Genomic DNA, 26,663 nt, shown 5'->3' on the forward strand with positions numbered 1-26,663 from the left:
TCATGCTTTTGGAAGGCATTCCCCCTTCTGAGATGAGGTAAATGGTCACCTCTGTTTTTCCCTAGGTCTTTATGATTTTATTTTTTCACATGTAATTCTGCATCCAAATGAGTTTGTTTTTGTGCCCGGTATGAGTAGGGATCTAATTTATTTTTTTCCCTAATATGTAACTGATTGGTTTAGCACAGCTTATTGAATAATCCATCTATTTCCCAAATGACTTGAGTTGCTTCAGCTTATATTAAAAACATATGTGTACTTGGGCCTGCTTAGGGACTTTCCATTTAATCCATTGTTTTATTAGCCTTTCCAAATCACTCTGTCTAAGCTATTGTAAAATTATGTTTTAATACCTGGCAGTTAAGTTTCTCTTTTTTTTCCAAAGTCTTCTTGCTTCTTTTCTTTGCATACATCACATCACTAGATGAACCTTAACAATTTCGTCAGACTTTCCCCTCTTCCTACTCCCCATGCACCCCAAAAAAATCTCTTGAGATTTTATGGAGTCCTGTCATATGTAAAGTTAACGTAATGGGGAGTTTTCATACTGATTCTCCCCACCTAGGAACACGGAATGTTTCTAAATTAATTCAAATAATTTTGAAGTTATCTTTAAATAGGTTCCACTTTAAATTTTAAAAAGCTTTGATATTATTTTCAGTAGGATCTTTTCTTATTCTGACTTCTAACTCAGTATTGTTGGTAGATGGCTGTTCCTGCATTTTCTTTGTAATCTGTCAGTTTACTGAGTTCTTTAGTATAGGTTTGCAGTAGTTTCTTTTGAGTTTGCTTGGTAGACTTTTTCTTTTTTTCTTTTTTTTTTGAGATGGAGTCTCACTCTGTCACCCAGGCTGGAGTACAGTGGCATGATCTTGGCTCACTGCGACCTCCACCTCCTGGGTTCAAGCAATTCTCATGTCTCAGCCTCCCAAATAGCTGGGATTACAGGTGCCCAACACCATACCTAATTTTTGTATTTTTGGTAGAGACGGGGTTTCACCATGAAGGCCAGGCTGGTCTCAAACTCCTGACCTCAGGTGATTTGCCCACCTCGGCCTCCCAAAGTGCTGTGATTACAGGCGTGAGCCACTGCGCCTGGCCTGCTTGGTAGACTTTTATGTGAATTGTGACACTGATAATTTTGTTAATCCTAAGAGACAATTATATTTCTACTTTGTGTTAGTTGCTTTGCATAAAACTTTCTGTTTTAGTAGTGATAGAGAAATGCCCTTTAATAAATCACTTCTAGGTGTAAGGTTGGGTGTTAGTAGCCTTTTTCTTTATTCTTCTTTTTTTATTTTATTTTTTGCACCTTTCTGACTGGGTATCTTTTTGACTTATTAATCATTGCAGGTTAAAAAAAAAAAGTCAGGAAGGATGTTGAGTTTTTTTTGAGACCAGGTCTTGCTTTGTTGCCCAGCCTGGAGTGCAGTGGCATGATCACTGTTCACTGTGGCCTCTACCTCCCAGGCTCAAGCAGTCCTCCCGTCTCATTCTCTGGAGTAGCTGGGACTATAGGTGTGTTACTAATTTAATTTTTTTTTTTTTTTTTTTTTTTAGAGATGGTATCTCACTGTGTTGCCCAGGTTGGGTGTTGACTTTTTATCAAATGTCTGTTAAGCAACTGCTGGAGTGATTATATGATTTTTCATCTTTAAATTATTATATTAATTTCCACCACTGGGCACAGTGGCTCATACCTGTAATCTCAGCACTTTGAGAGGCTGAAGCAGAAGGATCACTTGAGGCCAGTAGTTCAAGACCAGACAGGACAACATAGCAAGACCCTGTCTCTACTAAAAATTAAAAAAAAAAAAAAATTAGCCAGGTGTGATGGTGTACACCTGTAGTCCCACCTACTTGGGTGACTGAGGCAGGAGGATCACTTGAGTCCAGGATTCTGAGGCTGCAGTGAGCTATGACTGTGCCACTGCACTCTACACTGGGCAGCACAGTGAGACCCTGTCTCTAGAAAAGATTTTTAAAAATCTATTGTATTAATTTCCTAATAGTAATTATCTTACAATTTCTAGAATATACCCAGTCGCTCAAGGTAGACTATTCCTTGAAAATTTTGTTAGGTTTGTTAATATTTTATATTGGGGTTTTCCATCTATATTCATTAGTGGTATTTGTCTGTAGCTTTGGTCTATTTTTGTCAGCTTTGGAATCAAGGCCAAGCTAATTTTATAAAGTAAATTGATGTGCTTTCCAACTTTGGGAACAGGCTCTATAACATGGGAATTATCTGTTCCATGAGTGCAGCAAAGAGCTCACCCATAAAACCAACTGGGTCTGGCATCTTGCTTTGAAATAATTCTTTGATGACTTTTTTTTTCAGTTCCCCCCCCCCCATAATTACTGGTTTGTTCAGCTTTTTTGTTTCGTCTTAACTCAATTTTGTTAACTCATTTTTTTCTGAGAAAATCGGTTCATGAGATTTTCACATTTATTAGAATAAGGGTTTTAAATATCATTCTTAGTTTAAAAACATCTCTAATATTTCTTACTTTAAGTTTTTGCTATTTGTGTGTTTCCCCAGTTTTTTTTTTGACTAACTTAAACATTTTTGGTTTTAATTTTTGCTTTTAAATTTATTTTACATAGAACGATTTCTTCGATTTGTCAGATATACCATATTTTGTAATATTAATTTCTGTTTTTAGGTTTATTAACTGTTTCTACTATTTGCTCTAGATCTGTTTTATTTATTTATTCATTTATAGCTTTTCAAGTGGAAAGCTTACTGCATTTATCTTTATCTTTTTTTTTTTCTTTTGAGATGGAGTTTATCTCTTTTTGCCCAGGCTGCAGTGCAATGGCATGATCTTTGCTCACTCCAACCTCTGCCTCCTGGGTTCAAGTGATTCTCCTGCCTCAGCCTCCCAAATAGCTGGTAGCTGGGGTTACACACACACGTCACCATGCCCGGCTAATTTTGTATTTTTAGCAGAGATGGGGTTTCACCATGTGGCCAGGCTAGTCTCGAACTCCTGACCTCAGGTGATCCACCTGCCTCAGTCTCCCATACTGCCAGGATTACAGTCATGAGCCACCACTCCCGGTCTATCTTTGTCCATTTTTGTTTAATAATGAAAACATGTTTGCTTTGTACTTGTCTTTGAATTTTCCCCCTGGATATTGAATTTTTTTTTCTTTCAATTATAACAGTGAAAACCCATCTCTACAAAAAATAAAAAAAATTAGCTAGGTGTGGTGGTGTGTGCCTGTGGTCCCAGCTACTTGGGAGGCTGAGTCGGGAGGATTGCTTTGAGCCCAGGAGACTGAGGCTGCTGTGAGTTGTTATTGTGACACTCCACTCCTGCCTGGGCGACAGAGCAAGACCCTTTCTTAAAAAAAAGTAAAAAAGGGGAGCCAGGTACAGTGGCTAATGTCTGTAATCCTAGCACTTTGAGAGGCTGAGGTGGTAGGATTGCTTGAGCTCAGGAATTTGAGACCAGTCTGGGCAACATGGTAAGACCCTGTTTCTACAAAAAAGAAATAATAAAAAAAAAATTAGCCAGATGTGGTGTTGCACACCTGTAGTCCCAGCTACTTGAGAGGCGGTGGTGGGAGGATGGCTTGAGTCCGGGAGATGGAGGCTGCAGTAAGCTGTGATCATGGTGCACTCCAGCCTGAGTGACAGAGCAAAACCCTATCACAAAGAACCAAACCAAACCAAACAAACAAACAAAAAACCCCCAAATATTCTTAGTGTTACAACTTGAATATGTACATGGGTCCTCAGCTGTGTAATCATCACCCACATCAAGACACAGAATATTTCTAGCATCCCCAGAAGTTTCCCATTGTCCCTTCTAGTTAATTTCTCCTCCCTGAAATAACCACTCTTCTAACTTCTATCAATATTGTTTAGCTATGCCTAGTATTGAATTTCATATTAGTGAGAACATGCAGTATGTTTTGTCATGCCTGGCTTTTCATTTTCTATCTTTGAGATTAAAGATATATGACTATTTTTTTGCATGTGTAAACATTCTGTCCTTTTTTTTCTTTTTTTTAAATAGAGATGGGATCTCACTGTATTGCCCAGGCTGATCTTAAGTGATTCTCCCACTTTGGCCTCCAAAAATGCTGGGATTATAGGCATGAGCCACCATGTCTGGCCCGTCTTTGATTTTTGTTTGTTTGTTTGTTTTTGTTTTTGAGATGGAGTTTCACTCTTTTTGCCCAGGCTGGGGTGCAGTGGTTCTGTCTTGGCTCACTGCAACCTCCACCTCCCAGGTTCAAGCAATTCTCCTGCTTTAGCCTCCTGAATAGTTGGGATTACAGGCATCTGCCACCACACCTGGCTAATTTGTATTTTTAGTAGAGACGGGGTTTCGCTATGTTGGCCAGGCTGGTCTCGAACTCCTGACCTCAGGTGGTCTGCCTGCCTTGGCCTCCCAAAGTGTTGGGATTACAGGCGTGAGCCACTGCGCCTAGCCATGACCTGTCTTTGTATTTGGGTGTAGTATTCTGTTTTATGAATACACCATAATCTATTTCTCCATTCTCCTACTGGTAGATATTTGAGTTGTTTCCAGTTTTTGGCCATCATGAACAAAGCTGATATAAACACTCTTAGAACATGTATTTTGAAGGACACACACATGCTTTTCTATTGTGTATGTACAGATTTAGGCGCTTTGGTTCATAAGGTGGATGTATGCTTAGCTTTAGTAGACACCATCAGTTTTCTAGTGTTGTACCAATTTGCCATCCCATAAATTTTACTGTGCTCTGCTCGTTTGTAATTACTGTTGTGATTTTATCTTCAAACCCAGAGTTATTTAAGTGCATGTTTTCTATGTTTTCCAGTGGTTATATTGTTTGTGGTATTGGTTGTAGCTATTGCTGCTGTTGCTGGCACCAGCTGTAGCACGTTGTGCATGTGGCTGGGTTGGGTAACAGGCAAATCAGATCAGAGTCTGTTGGAAAATGTGGATCGCAACAGGGCAGTAGGCTTTTTCTTAGAAAAACAAATCTTCTAGGATGACAGTGGCGTACGTAGCCCATGTACCTAACATTTCAACCATGTTTCATAAAGCCTTCTCTTCAGAGCGAGGTTATTTCTGGTAATTGCAAATCTTCCCAAAGATGGGGAGGTTTGAATCTCACAGATGGACCACAGAGACCCTGTTTCCTGATGTGAGACCATCTTGCCTAAAGGGAAGGCAGTCCTGAGATTGTTTCAGGAGGGAATTCTAGGATGAGACAAATGCAGAAGCTTTGAGGGTGGCCAGGCACGGTGGCTCATGCCTGTAATCACAGCACTTTGGGAGGCCAAGGTGGGTGTATCACCTGAGGTCAGGAGTTCGAGACCAGCCTGACCAACATGGTGGAACCATGTCTCTACTAAAAACACAAAAAATTAGCCAGACTTGGTGACGCATATCTGTGATCTCAGCTACTTGGGAGGCTGAGGCAGGAGAATCACTTGAACCCAGGAGGCAGAGGTTGCAGTGAACCGACATTGCGCCATCGGACTCCAGCCTGGGTGACAAGAGCGAAACTCTGTCAGAAAGAGAAAGAGAGAGAGACAGAGAGAGAGATAGCAAGGAAGGAAGGGAGGGAGGTAGGAAGGGAGGGAGGGGAGAGAGAAAGAAAAAAGAAAGAAGGAAAGAAAAGAAGGAAGCTTTGAGGTTGGTGGAGTGGGGAAGCTGTCGTTAACATGGAACATTTCAGCCCCAAGGTCCAGCCCCTTGCTCTTGGTGTGGAACTGCTGGGCTGACAATGCTTGCAGAGTGGTGTCAAATCATGCATACAGCTGTGTAGGGTGAGTGGGTCACAGTGCATTAGGTAACTCCTCTCACTGTGGCCTAGTCTTCCCGTAACATCTTTTCCTAAGGAAGGACCTGATGGGCAGTGGTTGCCCTAACTGACATTCTCCTCTTTCCACGGACAGAATTCTTTCATTTGCTCCCTTGTTTCCGCTGGGTAGACTTGGACATTGGCTGGGAAACTCAGCTGGCTGTTTTCTGTCTCCCTTTGGTGGAGGGATGCTGCAATGCACGGTTTCACTCAACTCCCACAGTGGCGGATGGTCAACCCGGGCTGACTGTCTCTGTGGGGACATTGCCCTGGCCATGGCTGCAAAGAAGACTTGCCCAAAAGTGCTGATTTGGCTCTTAAAGGTAGTTCTAGTCATCTCTGGGTAGAACCCAGTTTTTGATGTTGTCAATTGAGTTTTTAATATCTTTTTTTTTTTTTTGAGACGGAGTCTCGCTCTGACCCCTGGGCTGGAGTGCGATGGCACGATCTCAGCTAACTGCAAGCTCCGCCTCCCAGTTTCACACCATTCTCCTGCCTCAGCCTCCTGAGTAGCTGGGACTACAGGTACCTGCCCCCATGTCTGGCTAATTTTTTGTATTTTTTTTGGTAGAGATGGGGTTTTACTGTGTTAGCTAGATGGTCTCAATCTCCTGACCTTGTGATCCGCCTGCCTTGCCCAAAGTGCTGGGATTACAGGCATGAGCCACTGCGCCTGGCCTTAACATCTTTTTACTAGAGGAATTTTCTTTTTCTTTCTTTCTTTTTTTTTTTTTTTTTGAGACAGAGTCTTGCTCTGTTGCCCAGACTGGAGTGCAATGGCGCAATCTCCACTCACTGCAACCTCTGCCTCCCAGGTTCAGGCAATTCTCCTGCCTCAGCCTCTTGAGCAGGTGGGATTACAGGTGCATACCACCATGCCCGGCTAGTTTTTCTGTTTTTAGTAGAGATGGGGTTTCACCATGTTGGCCAGGCTGGTCTTGAACTTCTGACCTCAAGTGATCTGCCTGCCTCAGCCTCCCAAAGTGCTGGGATTATAGGTGTGAGACACCGTGCCCGGCTGGAGTTTTCAAACATTAATTTTCATGATGCAGCTTCAAGACTTACCAGCATGTTTCATCTGTCCCCACCCACTGGCTGCTCTTAATTTCTCCCTACATTGTTAGCGGGTAGGGTCTAACACTCAGTTTCCTCTGGTAGCTCCCAGCTCCTGCAGCTCTCCCCAGGAACACTGCAGACTTTGACTTTCCCAGAATCTCCTCTTTTCAAGGAGGTGAATGTAGCTTGAAGTAGGTTTTTTCCCTCCCCAATTTTTTTTATTTTTAAGTAATTTCAGGCTAGGTGCGGTGGCTCACACCTGTAATCCCAGCATTTTGGGAGTCTAAGGCAGGAGGATTGCTTGAGTGTGGGAGTTCAAGACCAGCTTGGGCAACATAGTGAGACCCACACCACCCCCCATCTCTACAAAAACTAAAAAATAGCAGGATGTGGCGGCTCATACCTCCCCACACTTTGGGAGGCTGAGGTGGGAGGCCCTCTTGAGCCTAAGAGTTTGAGACCGGACTCAGTATTGTAGTGAGACCTAGTCTCTACAAAAAAAATAAATAAAGAAAGAAAATAGCTGGGCATGGTGGCAGGCAACTGTAGTCCCAGCTACTTGGGAGGCTGAGGTAGGAGGACCGCTTGGGCCCAGGAGTTTGAGACCAGCCTCAGTATTATAGTGAGACCCTGTCTCTACAAAAATAAAAATAAAGAAAATAGCTGGCTATGGTGGCATGCAACTGTAGTCCCAGCTACTTGGGAGGCTGAGGTGGGAGGATCACTTGAGCCCAGGACTTAGAGGCTGCAATGAGCTGTGATTGTGTCACTGTACTCCAGTCTGGATGACGGAGCCAGACCCAGTCTCAAAAAAATAAAAAATTCAAATTCAGAGAAATGTTGTAAGAATAGAACAAAGAACTCCTCAATGTCCTTTACCCAACTGTTAAAATTTGCTACATTTGCTTTCACTGTGTTCTTCTGAGCCATTTTAAAGTAAATTACGAACCTCGTGTTTCTTTTATCCCTAAATACTGATGTAACTAGTACCTAAAGGAAAAGGATACTATAGTACAATGAACAAAACTAAGAAATTTACCATTTTTGCAGTATTGTTAATCTAATTCAGATTTCCCAGCTGTCACAGTCCAGGACCTCATGCAAGATGCAGTGTTTAGTTGTCCTGTCTCTTCAAATCCGGATCTGGATCAGTTCCGTAGGGTATTTATGTCTTTCATGACATTGGCATTGTTGAAGAGTACAGACTGCTTTTTTTTTTTGAGATGGAGTCTCGTTCTGTCACCCAGGCTGGAGTGCAATGACATGATCTTGGCTCACTGCAACCTCCATCTCCTGGGTTCAAGCGATTCTTCCACCTCAGCCTCCCGAGTAGCTGGGATTGCAGGCACCCGCCATCATGCCCAGCTAATTTTTGTCGAGATGGGGTTTCATCATGTTGGCCAGGCTGGTCTTGAAGTCTTGACCTCAGGTAACCTGCCCGCCTCGGCCTCCCAAAGTGCTAAGATCACAGGCATGAGCCACCGTGCCTGCCCCCCACCCCTTTGTTTTTTCAGTTTAGTTTTTTTTTTTTTTAAATTGGGACAGAGTCTTGCTCTGTCGCCCAGGCTGGAGTGCAGTGGTGTGAACACGGCTCACTGCAGCCTCTGTCTCCTGGGCTCAAGCAATCCTCCCACTTTGGCCTCTCAGCTGAGACCACAGATGTGTGCCACCCCTGCCCAGCTAATTTTTAAGCATTATTTGGCAGATTCCCCTCAACTTAGGACCGTCTGCTTTTCCTCATGGTTAGATTCAGAGTGTGCATTCTTGGCAGGAACACCCAGGAGTGACTTTGTGTTCTTCTCAGTGCAGCATATCTGGAAGCACGTGACTCAGCTTGTTTTATTATTGATGACATTAACTTTCATCACTTAGGGTGCTGTCTGCCAGGTTTTTCTACCGCAAAATTACTGTTTCCCCTTGACAATGAAAAGGTATTATAATTTACAGGGAGATACTTTGAGACTATGTAAATATCTATTCCTCATCACACCTTCACCTGCTAGTTTCTGCATCCAGTGATTTTACTCTGATGCCTATACATTTTTATTTTTGAGCTCCATCCTTCCTTCTGCATTTATTAATTGGCATAGTACTGCAAAGAAGGGCTTTCCCTTTTCCTGTATGCGTGTGTGTAGGTATGTATTACCAGCTACTACTCGTGGATTCAGATTTTATTCCATGGGTTATGACTTATTTCTGGTGTAATTTTGTTTTGTTTTGTTTTGAGATGGAGTTTCGCTCTTGTTGCCCAGGCTGGAGTGTAATGACGCGATCTTTGCTCATCGCAACCTCTGCCTCCCGGGTTCAAGCAATTCTCCTGCCTCATCTTCCCGAGTAGCTGGGATTACAGGCATGCGCCACCACACCCGGCTAATTTGTATTTTTAGTAGAGTTGGGGTTTCTCTATGTTGGTCAGGCTGGTCTTGAACTCCTGACCTCAGTTAATCCATCTGCCTCAGCCTCCCAAAGTGCTGGAATTACAGGCGTGAGCCACCATGCCTGGCCTTTTGTTGTTGTTGTTGTTGTTGTTTGTTTGTTTTAGACAGAGTCTTGCTCTGTCGCCCAGGCTGGAGTGCAGTAGTGCAATCTCAGCTTCCTGGGGTTCAAGCAATCCCCCCACCTCAGCCTCCAGAGTAGCTGGGACTACAGGTGTGCACTGACTACTTTTTTTTTTTTTTTTTTTTTTGTATATTTGCAGAGACAGGGTTTCACTGTGTTGCCCAAGGCTGGTCTTAAACTTCTGGGCTCTAGTGATCCTTCTGCCTTGGCCTCCCAAAGTGCTGTGGGATTACAGCTATGAGCCACTGTGCCTGGCCTCTGGTGTTGATTTGATGCTAAAATGATCTCTGGCTTGGCCAGTGGCTGCCTCTTGAAGTTTGCTGCTGTATCTTTTCACATGTCCCCATCATATATTTTTGTCCCGACATAATCCAATATAGATAAAATTTACTATGTGATAAAGATGGCATTTAAAATCAGAAGAGAAAGGCATACAAGTGGCATTAGGATCATCAGCTAACCCAGTGATTTTTGAAGTGTGATCCTGAGGCCAGCGGCACAGGCATCTCCTGGAAATATGGCAGATGTGTAAATTCTCAGGCCAACAAGTCCTTGAGGGGATTCAGGCACACACTCGTTTGAGAACCACTAAACTAACCACTTGGGAGAAAAGAAAGTCAGGTACCTTCCATACCCAAACGTGGGTCGTTTTTTTGTTTGTTTGTTTTTTTAAGACAAGGTCTTGTTCTGTCATCCAGGCTGCAGTACAGTGGTGTGATCATAGCTCACTATAGCCTCGAACTCCTGGGCTCAAGCAATCCTCTTGCCTCAGCCTCCGGAGTTGCTGGAACTACAGGCGTGTGGTCCTGTGCCTGTCTTCTGAATTGGTGTATTAAACACTATGAATTTGTACTGAAGCCACCAATCCACCAATCCCAACTTAGCTCCACAGGGCTCTTCCTAACCTTCCTCCACTCTCATGAGAACCCTGGCACTTAACACTATTTATATATTTACAAATTCCTTCACATCTGTAATGCACAGAAGGCGATGTGAGAATTGCTGTACCCACGCTGCCGTGAAAGGTGAAGTTGATTTTGAAAAGCTCTGTACTTTACGCTGTCCATATTCTGTGTGTGTTTCTTCTCTTTCCCCATGTGTGTCTACCAGATTGAAAAAGAGAAAGAAAAAGAAAACAACCCCCTATTTATTTAAAAATCTTTTAAGCAGAGGGTTATTACAGCACTTTACATTCCAAGAACAGACAGGCCAGTCATGAGCAGTGGGCCTCCTCCCTCATTGCTCTGCGAGGATAGAGTGTTCTGGTGGATGGGCCGTGGGTCTTGAGCAGCTGTGCCTGACAGTGTACGCATTTATTTTAAAGTAAACACAGCACTGTTTTTCCAGTTTTTCAGCTGGAAGATAAATAAAACTACTGAACCTTGGAACTTGAGTCAGAGGGAAAAGAGAAGAAATTTTTTAAAAGTTGCTCTTCAGTTAAAAACAACTTTAAATTTATTTTTATTATTAGCTTTTTTTTTTTAAAAAAAATATTTATTTATTTTTATTTTTTTTGAGATGGAGTCTCACTCTGTCACCCAGGCTGGAGTGCAGTGGCACGATCTTGGCTCACTGCAACCTCCGCCTCCTGGGTTCAAGCAATTCTCCTGCCTCAGCCTCCTGAGTAGCTGAGATGACAGGCATGAGCCACCATGCCTGGCTAATTTTTGTATTTTTAGTAGAGACATGGTTTCACCATGTTGGCCAGGCTGGTCTCAAACTCCTGACCTCAGGTGATCCACCCGTCTTGGCCTCCCAAAGTGCTGGGATTACCGGCGTGAGCCACCGCACCTGGCCTAATTTTTATTGTTAGTTTTTTAGAGACAAGAACCTACTCTGTCACTCAGGCTAGGGTACAGTGGCTCGATCTTAGTTCACTGTAACCTTGAACTCCTGGCCCTAGGCCATAGATCATGCAGTGAGCTATAATCATGGCACTGTACTCTAGCCTGGGTGACAGAGTGAGACCCCGTCTCTTTTTTTTTTAAAAAAGGGGGGAGGGCGGGGGCTGGGCGCGGTGGCTCATGTGTGTATACACACATGTATACATATACACATACACACATATATACACACACACACATATATGTATAAACTCATTTATTCTTCCTCCATACGTTCAAGGTAGATTGTGGTGCCATCCCCTTTGATGAAGAAATGGAGGCAGAGAGATGCTATGTAACTTGTCCAAAGTTGTCCTATAAGGAGTTCGCAGAGTTAGGATTTAACCTAGGTCTTTTGTTCCTAGAGCCTCTGCCCATAACCTCTATACATTCTGCCTTCCAAGGAAGAAGGTTAAAATCACTTGGAATTCTGTTATTCAGACCTAATCCAGTTAATACTTTGTAATATGGCCACTGTTTTGGGGGGCATATACTCGTATTTGTATGTATGCCTTTTTTCCCCCAAATGGGAACTCATTATACTTATTTCTTTGTAACTTGATTTTTTCACCCAGTTTTTTCTACATCAGTGAAACTAGGTCAGTTTTAATGGCTACAGTAATGGGTGTGTTTTGTTTTGTTTTGTTTTGTTTTGTTTTTTGAGACAGAGTCTCATTCTGTCACTCAGGCTGGAGTGCAGTGGTGCGATCTTGCCTCACTGCAACCTCGACCTCCCGGGCTCAAGCAATTCTCCCATCTCAGTCTCCCGAATAGCTGGAATTACAGACGTGCACCACCACACTCAGCTAATTTTTGTGTTTTTAGTAGAGACGGGATTTTGTCATGTTGGCCAGGCTGGTCTCGAACTCCTGACCTCAGGTGATCCACTCGCCTTGGCCTCCCAAAGTGCTAGGATTACAGGTGTGAGTTACTGTGCCCAGCCAGGTGCTTTGTTTTTTGTTTTGTGTAGATGCACCCACAGTTTAACCAATCTTTCATTCTTGGCCCTTTCTATTTTTTTGTAATTACTAGCAGCACTTTTTGTTAAACCTTTTTTTTTTTTTTTAAGAGATGAAGTCTCGCTCCGTCACCCAGGGGTGTGATCACAGCTCATTGCAGCCTTGACCTCTCGACCTCCAGGCTCAAGTGATCCTCCCACCTCAGCCTCCCGAGTAGCTGAGATTACAGGATTGTGCCACCATTCTTGGCTAATTTTTGCATTTCCTTCCGCCTCAGCCTCCCAAAGTGTTGGGATTACAGGTGTGAGCCATTGCACCCAGCCTAAATTCTTGTAAAGATACCTTTATGTTCCTCTTTTTTTTTTCCCTATGGTAAATTCCTAGGCATGCAGTCGCTGGGTCAGAAGGTGGGTGTGTTTTAAGTTTTTGATGCCTGCTGCCTGTGTCCATGGCAGAGTCTGGACCAATTTACACAGTGTAAGGGTGCCACATACCTGTTTCCCTGTATCTCCGACAGCACTGGGTGTTGTCAGTCTTTTTAACTTACCTTAGTCTGTTAGGCAAAGTGATTTCTCTTTGTTATTTTACTTTATTTTGTTTTATATTTTATTTTTTGAGATGGAGTCTTGCTCTGTTGCCCAGGCTGGAGTGCAGTGGTATGATCTCGGCTCACTGCAACCTCTGCCTCCCAGGTTCAAGTGATTCTCCTGCCTCAGCCTCCCAAGCAGCTGGGATTACAGGTGCGCACCACCAGGCCAAGCTAATTTTTTTTTATTTTTAGTAGAGACGGGATTTCACCATGTTGACCAGGCTAGTCTCGAACACCTGACTTCAAGTAATCTGCCTGCCTCCGCTTCCCAAAGTTCTGGGATTACAGGTGTGAGCCACGGCGCCTGGCCTCCTTTTCTTCTTGAGGAACCTCCAGTGAGGTGTTCTGCTGCTCTGCTGCATTTGCTTGTCCCAAGGTCGCCAGTGACCTCCGTGTTGCTAAACCCAGTGGGCACTTCTCAAGCTGTAATCACTGGCCTTACAGATTGGATACAATGAGTTGATCCTTCCTGCTTGACATATGTTCTGCCTTGGTGTTCAGGGCACCACACTCCGTAGGTTTTCTGTCCACCTCTCTGGTCACTCTTATTCAGTCTCCCTTGCTGGTTTTCCTCTTCCCCAGTCTGCAAACATGGGGGTGCTCCATGGTGGCTTTGTCCTGTGTTCACTTGTTAATTTACCCCCCTTTCATTCATGAGCACATCCAGCCTCCTTGCTTTAAATTTGGCCTATACGCCCCAAACTCACAGCTAGGGCTTCTCCCCTGGCAACCAAAGACAGTATTTACGGCTAATTAACATCCTCAAGTGAACTGTTGAAATCTGAGTCACCTACTTCCCACAGCTTCCCGCGTATTGAAGCAGTGACAGTTCTGTGTCACTCAGGCTAAAATCCTCCGTGCCTTTCTTGACTTCGTTTTCTGTCCCATCAGCACCTCCTGTCTGCATTGCCTTTAGGATGTATTCTGGGATCCGACCATCTGTCACTGTGACTGCTGCTGTCACCCATGTCCAAGTCACTTCTTGACTGTTATTGCAAAGGCTTCTTAATGGGTCTCGCTGTGTCTGCTGTTGTCTTCCTGTGGAACGGTTCTGAAGGCAGCAGCCAGAATAATTCAAACCAGAAGTCAAATCGTATCGCTGCTCTGTAAAAACCAAAGTCCTTCCCTATGGGCCCACCTGCCCCCTGTGATGCCTTTATGTGTGTCTGTTACCTCTCTGTTACCTCATCTCAAACATGCTCCCCCGCTTTCCAGACCCCTCAGGCCACAGGTCTCCCTGCTGTTTCTCCAGCCCAGTGCTGCTCTCCTGCCGCTGACCCTTGGCACTGGCCTTAAATCTCTCCTGAAACTCACCCCTTCCAGTCCACTGAAATATCACCTCAGTGAGGCCTTCTTTGATAATACTGCCTTCATTTTAATTTAATTTTACAGAGATGGGATCTCACTATATTGACTAGGCTGGTCTTGAACTCCTGGCCCCAAACAATCTTCCTGCCTTGGCCTCCCAAATGCTGGGATTACAGGTGTGAGCCATTGTACCTGGTCATGCCTTTTTAAAAAAGGCATGTAATTCAGTGATTTTAACATGATTTTTTAAAATCATTAATTCAGTGATTTAAAAAAAACATTTTTTAATCACTTTGTGATTTGTGTCCATTTATAGTGAATTCCCCTTTCCACCTCCAGCCCTTGGCAACGACGAATCTACTTTGTGTCTCTGTAGATATACCTTTCCTGGACATTTTATAGAAATGGAATCATACAGCTGGGCACAGTGGCTCATGCGTGGGATCTCAGTGCATTAAGAGACTGAGGCCGGGGCAGGGGATGGGTGGGGTTTGAGACTAGCCTGGGCAACATAGCGAGACCCTCTACAAAAAATAGGAAAATTAACCAGGTGTGGTTATCCGCATCTGTAGTCCCAGCTACTCAGGAGGGTGAGGCGGGAGGATCACCTGAGCCTAGGTGGTCGAGGATGCAGTGAGCTGTGATCATGCCACTGTACTCCAGTCTCAGTGACAGAGTGGGACCCCTGTCTCTTTATTTTTTGTTATTATTTTTTTTTTGAGACGGAGTCTCACTCTGTCGTCCAGGCTGGAGTGCAGTGTTGCATCTCGGCTCACTGCAACCTCCGCCTCCTGGGTTCAAGCGATTCTCCTGCCTCAGCGTCCCGAGTAGCTGGGATTACAGGCACATGCCACCGTGGTTGGCTAATTTTTGTATTTTTAGTAGAGACAGAATTTCACCATGTTGGCCAGGCTGGTCTTGAAATCCTGACCTTAAGTAATCCACCCACCTCAGCCTCCCAAACTGTTGGGATTACAGGCGTGAGCCACTGCTCTTGGCTCCCTGTCTCTTAAAAAAAGAAAAAAAAAATAGGATCACATGTATTGTATATTATGGCCTTGACAAAACTGTCTTAATTGTGACTACTCCTCCCCAGCATTCCCTCTTTCCCTTCTCTGATTTATTTTCTTGTAAGCAGTTATCCCCATGTACTACTGTTTGTTTTGTTTATTTTTCTTATTCACTGTCTTCCACAAATGGAATATAAGGTCTATGGGGACAGGCGTTTTGTGAATTTTGTTCACTTTTGTGTACCTACAACACAAAACCATGAATACATGCATACACACACGCGCGCGCACACACACACAATGTTGAAAGAATGACTTTCTCCTCTGATTACTGAGGATGCATGTCTTTTCCTGTGACTTAGATCTTTGTGGCCAGCGTCCGGCTTACCTCGGAGGCCGACAGCAGGACCAGCGTGGCGCGTGCTGCCCACTCGGAGGAGGCTGTGGGCTGAGCCCAGCTCCAGCCTCCAAATGCAAGCCGTTGTTTCCTTTTGCCCTGATCGAGTTGCAGTTACATCAGTGACTACTGTTTTTTTGATTGGCACCAGATGCCACGCTTTGGGATTTCAGGCTGTCTCTAGCAGTCTCTGAAAAGCCCTCTGTGTGTCGCTTTCCATCATCCTGCACCTCAGGCAGATACGCCCAGGCCAGAACCTCAAGGAATTCCTGAAGATGCCAAAAGCAACCCCCTCCCTCAGCCCCACACCCTCAGCTTCTCAAAGTTACAGTCGGGGCCGGTTTCCTGGCTTTGGTATCAGCTGAGAGCTGTTGGAAAGAAAAGGTCCTTTTAGCCACAAGTCTCGAAAAGTAAACACGGAGGCCCTGCAATGAATGTTCTAACAAACCTGCCCCCTGTGTCACTGAGTGCTGGCTGAGAGGCTGCCTTGTGGAGCCTCACCTGAAGAGAGAAGAAAAGCTCTGTCAGGATTACCTTCTCCTGGTCCAGGCTGCCGCCTCCACAGTGTTCTGGGAGGTGTCGGCTTTGGAAGTTGGTCAGCCTCGTGGGAACACATATTTGAGCAAAGGGTGATTCTGCTGCAGACGCTGAATGCTGGCCAAGGCCGTTCCTCTTACTCCTTTTCTACAGGTATATTGTGACTGTTTGCGTTTTAGTCTGCAGTAGGTGGCCAAGACATTTTTTCTCTTCTTTCTTTTCTTTCTTTCTTGTTTTTTTTTTTTTTTCATTTAAAGAGATGTAGTCTCACTGTGTTTGTCAGGTTGGTCTCGAACTCCTGGCCTCAAGCAGTCCTCCCACTCGGCGTCCCAAAGATCTTGGATTCCAGGCATGAGCCACCATGTCCGGCTATATATATATGTATTTTTTTAAAATAAGAGACAGGGTCTTACTCTGTCACCCTGGCTAGCGTGCAGTGCCATCATAGCTCAGTGTAGCCTCAAACTCCTGGCCTTAAACTTTAAGGTCCTCCCACCCCAGCCTCCCGTGTAGCCAAGACCGCAAATGCACACCACTATGTCCAGCTCATTTTTGTGTTTTTTGTAGAGACAGGGTCTCCCTTTGTTGCTTGGGCTGGTCTCAAACTCCTGGGCTCAAGCAATCCTTCCACCTCAGCCTCCCATAATGCTGGAGTTACAGGTATGAGCCATCGTGCCTGGCCCCTGCTTTTCTTTCCTTCTTAGACTTAAGAGTTTCTTAGTGTTGGGTCAGGGTTTTGTGTGAGAGTTTCTTTCTCCTCTGTAGGGCGTTTTCTTAGGATCATGAGACTTGCTTGCAACAGGGGCAGGGCCTGACGCTGATTTATCAACTTTCATGCAGTAAGCACCTTTGAGTTCCGAGCTAGAGGCTGGCGCTGAAGTGGAGAACAGCAGACAGCATCCCTGTCCTCCTGGAATTTAGGCCCTAGAGAGGAAAACAGAAAGTTGAACAAATGATGCAACGTATTCCAGTTGTCACAGATGTAATGGAGGAAAGTACAGGATGATCTGGGAATGCATCATGGGAGACTTTGGCCTGGGTAGGGGTGTGTGTGTGTGTGTGTGTGTGTGTGTGTGTGTGTACATGCATGTGTGTTTATCAAGGAAGGCTTCCTGGAGGAAGTGACACCTGGACACCAGAAGGAGAAAAAGGAATTGTCTAGGGGAAAAGGAGAAAAGCATTTTAGGTGGAGGGAACAGCATGTGGGAAGCTTTGAGGCAGGAACAAACTGGTTGCTGTCAAGTTACACAGGAGGCCAACAGCAGGGAGGAGGCAGATGCTAGATCAGTGCCGTCCAGTAGAAACAGAATTCGAGGTGTGTGTTTAATTTAAAATTTGCTAGTAGCCATATTAAAAATAAGTAAAAACATAGGCCGGGCACTGTGGCTCACGCCTGCAATCCCAGCACTTTGGGAGGCTGGGGCCGGTGGATCATTTGAGGCCAGGAATTCAAGACCAGCCTGGCCAACATGGCAAAGCCCCATCTCTACTAAAAGTACAAAAATTAACCAGGCATGGTGGCACGCGCCTGTAACCTCAGCTACTTGGGAGTCTAAGGCAGGAGAATCACTTGAACCCAGGAGGCAGACATTGCAGTGAGCCAAGATCGCGTCACTGCACTCCAGCCTGGGCAACAGAGCGAGACTGTGTCTCAAAAAAGAAAAAGTAAAAACAAAAACACAGGTGAAATTAATTTTAATAATGTATTTTATTTCCACATATCCAAAATGTTATTTTAACATATAATCAGTATAAAAAAAAGTATTAATGAGATATTTTACACACTTTTTGGCCTCAGGTGTGTCTTTCTGACGCATAACACATCTTAATCCATACCAGCCACCTTCTAAGTGCTCCGTGGGTGCAGGTAGCTGTGGCCCCCCTATTGGACAGTGCAGGTCTAGAGGTTGAGTCCCTGGAGGAAGACTGGGAAACTTCTCTTCTTTTATTTATTTATTTGGATTTACAAATTTTTTTATTTAAATTTTTTCTTTTTACCTTTCTTTTTTTTTTTTGAGATGGAGCCTCGCTCTCTTGCCCAGGCTGGAGTGCAGTGGCATGATCTCATTCACTGCAGCCTCTGCTCCCGGGTTCAAGTGATTCTCCTGTCTCAGCCTCCCAAGTAGCTGGGATTACAGGTGCACACCACCACGCCCAGCTTATTTTTATATTTTTGGTAGAGAAGGGATTTCGCTACATTGGCCCTGCAGGCCTCGAACACCTGACTTCAAGTGATCCACCTGCCTCAGTCTCCCAAAGTGCTGGGATTACAGGCTTGAGCCATGGTGCCTGGCCAAAAATTTTTGTTAAAATTGTCTTCAGAAGAAACTTTTCTTCGAAATCAGGTTACCATTAGTGTAGGGTTATATTTGTACAGTTCTAGAAACTTCTTCCATTCCTCTTGAGCCTGTGGCACAGGGGCATTGGGCCATCTTCTCCAGGGCCTGTGCCATTTCTCATCAGCCGTGTAGCATTCAGGCCCTAAGTGAACACCTGCTGCAGGCCCGGAATGGTGGCCTTGACCTGGTGACAGGAAAATGAGATGGTTGCCTGAATGTGAGCTGTTTCCTTTCCCTTGCCAAAAACAAAACTGAAACACTTCATCTGGTGTTTGGGCCTCTGTTCTGCACCAGTCATTCGAATGGCTTCCGTCTGACCGTCCATTCCAGCCTTCCAGGTTCTCCCAGGGGAGGTGCTGTGGCTGCTGGCATAGCCGTGTTAACATCAGACCTCATTTATCTCATTGCAGTGTTTGATGTTCCCTTTTCCTTCAGACTACCAGGATTCTTGGAGTATTTTTCTTAGTGTAGGAGGCTTATTCTTTGTGGGAGAGTGGTCTGTCGAAAGGGAAGGTAATCCTGGACCACAGTAAGAGTGTCACAGTCACGTAAGTGGGCAGTTAGTGCCACTGTTAGGTACAGAGTGGGACTCTGACTTCAGTGCCTGACCTGGCCTGGGGGTGCTGTTTATTACATACGGGACAGTAAGGCACACAATTCTCAGAAAATAAGATCCTTCCCTCCCTCTCCCCCTCTTCCCTTCCTCCCGCCCCCTCCTTCCCCCTTCCCCCCTCCTTTCCTCCCTCCCTTCCTTCCTTCATTTCTTCCTTGCTCTTGCCCCTTTCCTCTCTCCCTCAATTAATTAATGTTTATAACACATGTATTGCATGAATTCATTCTCTCAGAGGGGATCCCCAAACACTCAGGAATGGATAGATTGCATCTGTATATGTTTGAAAAGATTCATAGATTACAAGTGAAAAATCAAAGGGCAGAGCTTTGGGCCTAGAATAACCTCAACTTTGCATCTGTTGTTGTTGTTCTTTTCTTTTCTTTTCTTTTCAAAACAGATTTCACTCTCTCGCTCCGACTGCAGTGCAGTGGTGTGATATTGGCTCACCGCAACCTCCATCTCCCAGGTTCAGGTGATTCTCCTGCCTCAGCCTCCCGAGGAGCTGGGATTACAGGCATGTGCAACCATGCCTGGCTGATTTTTGTATTTTTGGTAGAGATGGGGTTTCACTATTTTGACCAGGGTGGTCTTGAACTCCTGAGCTCAGGTGATGCACCCGCCTCAGGCTCTGGGTTACAGGTGTGAGCCACCGTGCCCGGCCTTGCATCTGTAGCTTTTGTATGTATATTTGTGCTTGTGTTTGCAATGACTTCATACAGAGTTGTTCAAAGTGGGTGATACTGGCTGGGTGCGGTGGCTCACACCTCTAATTCCAGCACTTTGGGAGGTTGAGGTGGGTGGATCACTTGAGGCTAGGCGTTCTAGACCAGCCTGACCAACATGGTGAAACCGCGTCTCTAATAAAAATACAAAAATTAGCCGGGTGTGGTGGTGGGCGCCTGTAGTCCCAGCTACTCAGGATGCTTAGGCAGGAGAATCGCTTGAACCCGAGAGGCAGAGGTTGCAGTGAGCTGAGATGGTGCCCCTGCACTCTAGTCTGGGCAACAGAGCGAGACTCATCTCAAAAAGAAACAAAACAAGGCTAGGTGTGGTGGCTCACGCCTGTAATCCTAGCACTTTGGGAAGCCGAGTTGGGCGGATCACGAGGTCAGGAGATCGAGACCATCCTGGCTAACATGGTGAAACCCCGTCTCTACTAAAAATACAAAAAATTAGCTCAGTGTGGTGGCAGGCACCTGTAGTCCCAGCTACTCGGGAGGCTGAGGCAGGAGAATGGTGTGAACCCAGGAGGCGGAGCTTGCAGTGAGCCGAGATTGCACCACTGCACTCCAGCCTGGGCTACAGAGCCAGACTCCATCTCAAAAAACAAAACAAAACAAAACAAACCCCAAAAGCTAAAGTGGTAATACCATGGGAAAGGCATTGGAATGTATGTGTTTGTGGAGTAGGTGTCATATTTTACCTTTCTGTATTTGAATTTTTTAAATGAGCACATTATTTTTTATTTTGAAAGCTAATATTATGTATTGTAAAGATGATATTATATAGCAGAAGCAGGTTTTTTTTTTTTTTTTTGGATACATGGTCTTGTTCTGTTGCCCAGGCTGAAGTGTAGTGGCATGATCACAGCTCACTGCAGCCTTGACCTTCTGGGCTCGAGTGATCCTCCCACCTCAGCCTCCCAAGTAGCTGGGACCACAGGAGCATGCCACTATACCTGGCTAAGTTTTTACATTTTTTGTAGAGACAGGATCTCCTTATGTTATCCAGGCTGATCTCAAACTGGGCTGAAGCAATTTTCCCATCTTGGCCTCTCAAAGTGTTGGGATTACATACGTGAGCCACCACACCCTGCCTGGAAAATACTTTTTAAACTTTTTATTATGGAAAATTTCAAACATAAATAAAAGTAGAGAGAAGTGGCCAGGTGCAGTGGCTCATGCCTGTAATCCCAGCACTTTGGGAGGCTGAGGCGGGCAGATCACCTGAGGTCAGGAGTTTGAGACCAGCCTGGCCAACATGATGAAACCCCTTCTCTATTAAAAATACAAAAATTAGCTGGGTGTGATGGTGGGTGCCTATAATCCCCGCTACTCAGGAGGCTGAGGCAGGAGAATCGCTTGAACTGGGGAGGCAGAGGTTGCAGTGAGCTGAGATTGCACCCCTGCACTCCAGCCTGAGTGACAAGAGTGAAACTCTGTCTCAAAAAAAAAAAAAAAAAAAAAGTAGACTGGGCGCGGTGACTTGTGCCTGTAATCCCAGCACTTTGGGAGGCTGAGGCGGGCAGATCACAAGGTCAGGAGTTTGAGACCAGCCTGGCCAACGTAGTGAAACCCTGTCTCTACTAAAAATACAAAAAAAATTAGCCGGATGTGATGGCAGCTGCCTGTAGTCCCAGCTACTTGGGAGGCTGAGACAGAAGAATTGCCTGAACCCGGGAGGCAGAGGCTGCAGTGAGCCGAGATCGTGCCATTGCACTCTAGGCTGGGCAACAGAGTGAGACTCCGTCTCAAAAAAAAAAAAAAAAAAAAAAGTGGAGAGAATAATGGACCATTCAGCACCGGTTACCCCAGCTTTAATGATAACCAACACACATCTACTTGTCTTTCATCTTTAGCTCCCATCTTTTGGGGATGTATTTGCAAGAAAATCTCATGCCTTGTGTCATTTCACTTGTTGACACTCCCGCATACATGTCTAATATTTAACTGACATGGAAATTATGGAAAAAAATCCACTGTGGAATTAATGGAAATTGACAAAGCAAATCTTTATTTCATAATCTTACTGCTCAAACACAACTTATCATTTTTCCCTCGTTCATTTATTTCTTTGCCCCTTTGTATACTTATTTTTACATGGTCTTAATAATAGGGTGCATTCTATAACATCACAGGTTGCAGTGAGCTGAGATCGCACCACTGCACTCCAGCCTGGGCAACAGAGAGAGACTCCATCTCAAAAAAAATAAAAACTTAACATTGTGGTATGAATAGCTTTCCGTGTTGTTGTACGCTCTTTATAATCACTAATCTAAATCTTAGTTGGGGCATAATAGCTCCCTCATCTGAAATTATAATTTGTAAAAAAAACCCCAATTTATCAAAAGGGGAATTTTTTAAAAGCAGAATTGTAACTTTAAAAAATAATTTTCTAAGAGAGCTCCTACATTTTGCTCTGCAAAGAACATTTAAAAGGAGGTTTGTTCTTTGGAAGGTGTTTATAAACATGGCTTTGATACCTGGCAACTCAGAGAGTTGGTTGTGGCCGCTGCGGTTCCCTGAGGGCACAGAGCATGGGTGATTTGTTGGAGCTGGGCAGGGCCTGGGCAGTGCCTGGGCATGGCGATTAATGGTGTGGTGGGGACTCTCCCTCCCCCAGGAGAAGAGGAGGGCTAATGACAAGGCAGCAGTAATGATGTGAACTGATAATTTATTCTAAAGACTTAACCTTCCCAGATCTGTATTTATTTCCCCTAAGTCCCTTTTAAATAATTAAAATATGCTGTGGCTTGAGAGATTTACCAAGATGGATGAAGTCTTTGTATCCTGTTTTAAGGGGATCCACAGTTGGTTCCCGAGACTCCTTCTGGGGTGCCTTGTTACACGGGTGACTGTGATGGATAACTGGTGCTGACTTGTGTGTGCTTATGTACCTTTTTTTTTTTTTTTTTGTAAGTAAAGGAAAATGCATGTAGCTGCATGGATGGGTCTTGGCTGCAGAGTACTGGGACCCTGAATCAAGAGAAATAAAGGGTGGTCGTGGTTGATGAGTCCATTACGTACCGAAATGAGGACATGAGTGCCGAATCCACCCTCCTTTCTTTCTCTCCTCCTGCTAAGGGCAGATGCCCCATCCATACTTAGAGGCCCCCCTTCCCTGCCTTCCCGGGAACCCTTCTTGATCTTCCCTCCCACCTCTCCAGTTCTTCTTCTCTGTCTTCCTTGCAAGGTCGTCATCTATTATTAATTTTTTTATTAATTTTTTTTTTTTTTTTAAGACAGAGTCTTGCTCTGTTGCTCAGGCTGGAGTGCAGTAGTGGAATCTCTGTTCACTGCAACCTCTGCCTCAGGTTCAAGCAGTTCTCTGGCCTCAAGCCTCCCAAGTAGCTGGGATTACAGGCGCCCGCCATCACGCCCAGCTAATTTATATATTATAAATATATAATATATATTTATATATAATATATATATATATATATTTTTTTTTTTTTGAGATGGAGTTTTGCTCTTGTTGTCCAGGCTGGAGTGCAATGGCATGATCTCGGCTCACCACAACCTCTGCCTCCCGGGTTCAAGCCAGTCTCCTGCCTCAGCCTCCCGAGTAGCTGGATCACAGGCATGTGCCACCACTCCCGGCTAATTTTGTACTTTTAGTAGAGATGGGTTTCTCCATGTTGGTCAGGCTGGTCTTGAACTCCCATCCTCAGGTGATCCATCCGCCTTGGCCTCCCAAAGTACTGGGATTACAGGTGTGTGCCACCGCACCTGGCCTAATTTTTATATTTTTAGTAGAGATGGGGTTTCGCCATGTTAGCCAGGCTGGTCTTGAACTCCTGACTTCAGGTGATCCGCCTGCCTTGGCAAGGTCATCATGTATTTAACTGTTAAATACGAGAGTTTCCTATCATTCCATCCTTTTCTTCCATGATCTCATCCTTACTTGAACTTCCTCTCTGTGCAAACCACCATGTGCAGGTGAGCCACAGATTTGAATCATTTCTGAGCTCTCTTCCCACATATCTGACGACTCTCTTGGTGTCTCCCTGTGGTTATGTCAGAAGCACCTCAACATGTGCAAGTCACCTTCTCCTCAGGCTTGGTCCTATTCCCATATTCTAGATTTCATCGTGTCGATTCTCCATTTGTCCAGTTAAGTGCGTTAGGAACCCAGGAGCCGTCTTTGATACCCGACCCCTCTTGCCCAACCCGTTTTCTAATCTCTTTAGATTCTCTGGATTTTTACTTTTGCAAGTCTGCCCACTTCCTCAGCTCCACTTCTCCCACTTTGGTCCTTTCCTGGCCGCCAAAATTTTCATCTGTGGCCTCCTGTCTGCTCTGCCTGTTTCTGTCCTTCCTTTCCTCCAACTTGTTTTCCACACCACAGCCAGAATGATTATTGATCCAGCAAGGCTGATCTTGTCACACCTCAATTAAAAAACCCTTTAGCATTGTGTGGTGGCTCTTAGGATACAGAAAAACTCTATAGCTCAGCATGTCACAAGACACTGCAACGTCTAGTGACCACTCAGCCCTCCCACCCATTTGGATCTCATTCCAGTCCAGCCCCACTCACCTCTGCCCACTTTCCTGAATGCACCCGGCTCACTGTACACCGGGCCTTTGCACACAACATTTCCCCTGCCTGGATGGTCTTCCTCCCTGTCCTGCCCTACCCTTTAGCTGTCTTCTCGAAACTTAGATGACAGTTATCAGTTTCTCAAGAAACTTTTCCTCATGTCCTGACCAGGCCAAGCATCTGGCTGCTCAGGGGATCGTATGTTGATATCTCTTGAAACGTTTTCTTACAGTTGCAACTTTACATTTCCTTGTTACTTCCACTTCTCCCACTGAATTGTAAGCTTCCTAAAAGCAAGGACGACGTCTGTTTCCATTCTTCATGATAACATAGCTTCAAGCACTGTCTGGCAGATAGTGGGCACCCAGCAAATGTTACTTGAACCTCCTGGGTTCAAGTAATCCTCTTGTCTCAGCCTCCTGAGTAGCTGGGACCACAGGCATGCGCCAGTACGCCCAGCTAATTTTTTTTTTTTCGGGTAGAGTCTCACTCTTTTGCCTAAGCTGGAATGCAATGGTGCAATGTTGGGTCATTGCAGCCTTCGCCTCCTGGATTCAAGTGATTCTCTTGCCTCAGCCACCTGAGTAGCTGGGATTACAGGCACATGCCACCATGCCTGGCTAGCTTTTGTATTTTTAGTAGAGATGGGGTTTCACCTTGTTGCCTAGGTGGGTCTTGAACTCCAGCGCGCAGGCCATCTGTCTGCCTTGGCCTCCCAAAGAGCTGGGATTACAGGCGTGAGCCACCATGCCTGGCCTAATTTTTTAATGTTTTAGAGAGATAAGGGTTTCACTTTGTTGCCCAGGCTGGTCCCAAACTCCTGATCTCAAGCCATCCTCCTGCCTTGGCCTCCCAAAGTGTTGGGATTACAGGGATGAGCTGCTGCGCCCAGCCCAGGAAATGTTTCCTGAATAAATGAACACGAAACAGAGAAAGAGTTTGTAAACCGGCTTTGTAAAAATGAGGCTGTTTTCTCTAGAAGAGTTCATGCAACCCCCAGGAGACCAAAACTTTCATTTAGCAATGATTCCCAGCGGTAGTAGCCCAAAGAAGAGACTGCAGGGCCAAGCCAGAGTTCTCATTACATTCTGCGTTCTGAGTAAGACCCTGCCAGAGTGTGAGTGTTGGGGGCCGTGGGGAGGTGGAGTGAGCAAAGTCAGCGTTGTTGCCCCAACAGGAATACCAGTGTTCACTGCTGGCCTAGCTGGGTAGAAGAGACTTTCTCTTGTTAGGCTCTGGCTAAGGTTGGAAGCCGAAGAGCCCTCGTAACAGTAAATCCTGGAATCATCTGGCTTCCTTTCCTGCAAAGGAAATGTGAAAGAGCCTTCTCTCTAGACCTGCGGTAGACTCCAGCCTGTGTGTGTCTGAGTTTCAGGGAACTGGGGAATAGAAAGGAGCCTGTTTACTCTGCCCTTCCCCCAGTTCCCTTCCTCTGTGTACCAGTGTTTGCAGTTATGTGTAGAATGAACACCGGCCTGTTAATGAAGGTGCTGCTTACTCTCACCTGCTTTTGATGGGCCTGTGGGATTGAGGGAAGAGGGAGGTGGGAAGAAGGAGGTTTGTTCCGCTAAGTAGCACTTATGTGAATGGCCAAATCAGTCACGTCTTCATCGGGCTTCAGAGACTCTTAATCCTGGCGTCCTTGGCCTCCCTTTAAAAAAATCCTCCTTTCTTTCTTGTTTCATGTTTCTCACTTTTCCAGGTAAAGCCTAACATTTGTATTCTGAATTAGGAACAAAAAGAAAACAGAACTATTTTTCCTTTCAAAACATCTAAGTGTGGACATGACATGCACAGACATTTCGATGGTATAGGGTGGGGAGGGACAATAATGAGAAAAGACCCCAAACTAGAAAGTTCTTTCATACATTTGCAGTGAAACTGTCCAGGCAAGAGTTCTGGATTTTGTAACGGAATTGCATTATAGTAGCATGGTTTGGCAGTTACGGCTTATGTAGTTTTTTTTCTTTTGTTGGAATAAGGACGGCAATTTCCATGCCCTATTTGTCTATATTTATTAGTACCACATGCAAACAACATATTTTTAAAAATCCAGGTCAAGAAAGGGAAAAAGTAACTCTTAGAAAAATATGACTCATCCTTGCTGCACGTACAAACTCTTCTCAATAGGAAATTATTAACTTGAAGCCACTTGCAAATCTGAGGCTTTGAAGGGAGGAAAAATAAGAGTAAGAGTTATTCCCCAAACAGCTTGACTGATGTGTCTTCTACCTTGTTATATTTTAAGCTATATTTTGTCAAAATCTTGCAAGTTTTATTTTATTTTATTTATTTTTATAGTTGCTGTTAGTGCCTTGGGCGTGCTGGCATGGAAAAACA

The 26,663-nt window shown here is 44.8% G+C and overlaps 1 protein-coding gene across 1 annotated transcript in view; it reads left to right on the forward strand.

Moving 5' to 3' along the window:
• WWP2 (WW domain containing E3 ubiquitin protein ligase 2) overlaps positions 1-26,663 on the forward strand; it is a 153,203-nt gene that overhangs the window by 17,149 nt on the left and 109,391 nt on the right. The window lies entirely within an intron of this gene.

The sequence above is a fragment of the Piliocolobus tephrosceles genome, chromosome 17 (genome assembly GCF_002776525.5).
Source record: "Piliocolobus tephrosceles isolate RC106 chromosome 17, ASM277652v3, whole genome shotgun sequence".
Classification (NCBI taxonomy): domain Eukaryota; kingdom Metazoa; phylum Chordata; class Mammalia; order Primates; family Cercopithecidae; genus Piliocolobus; species Piliocolobus tephrosceles.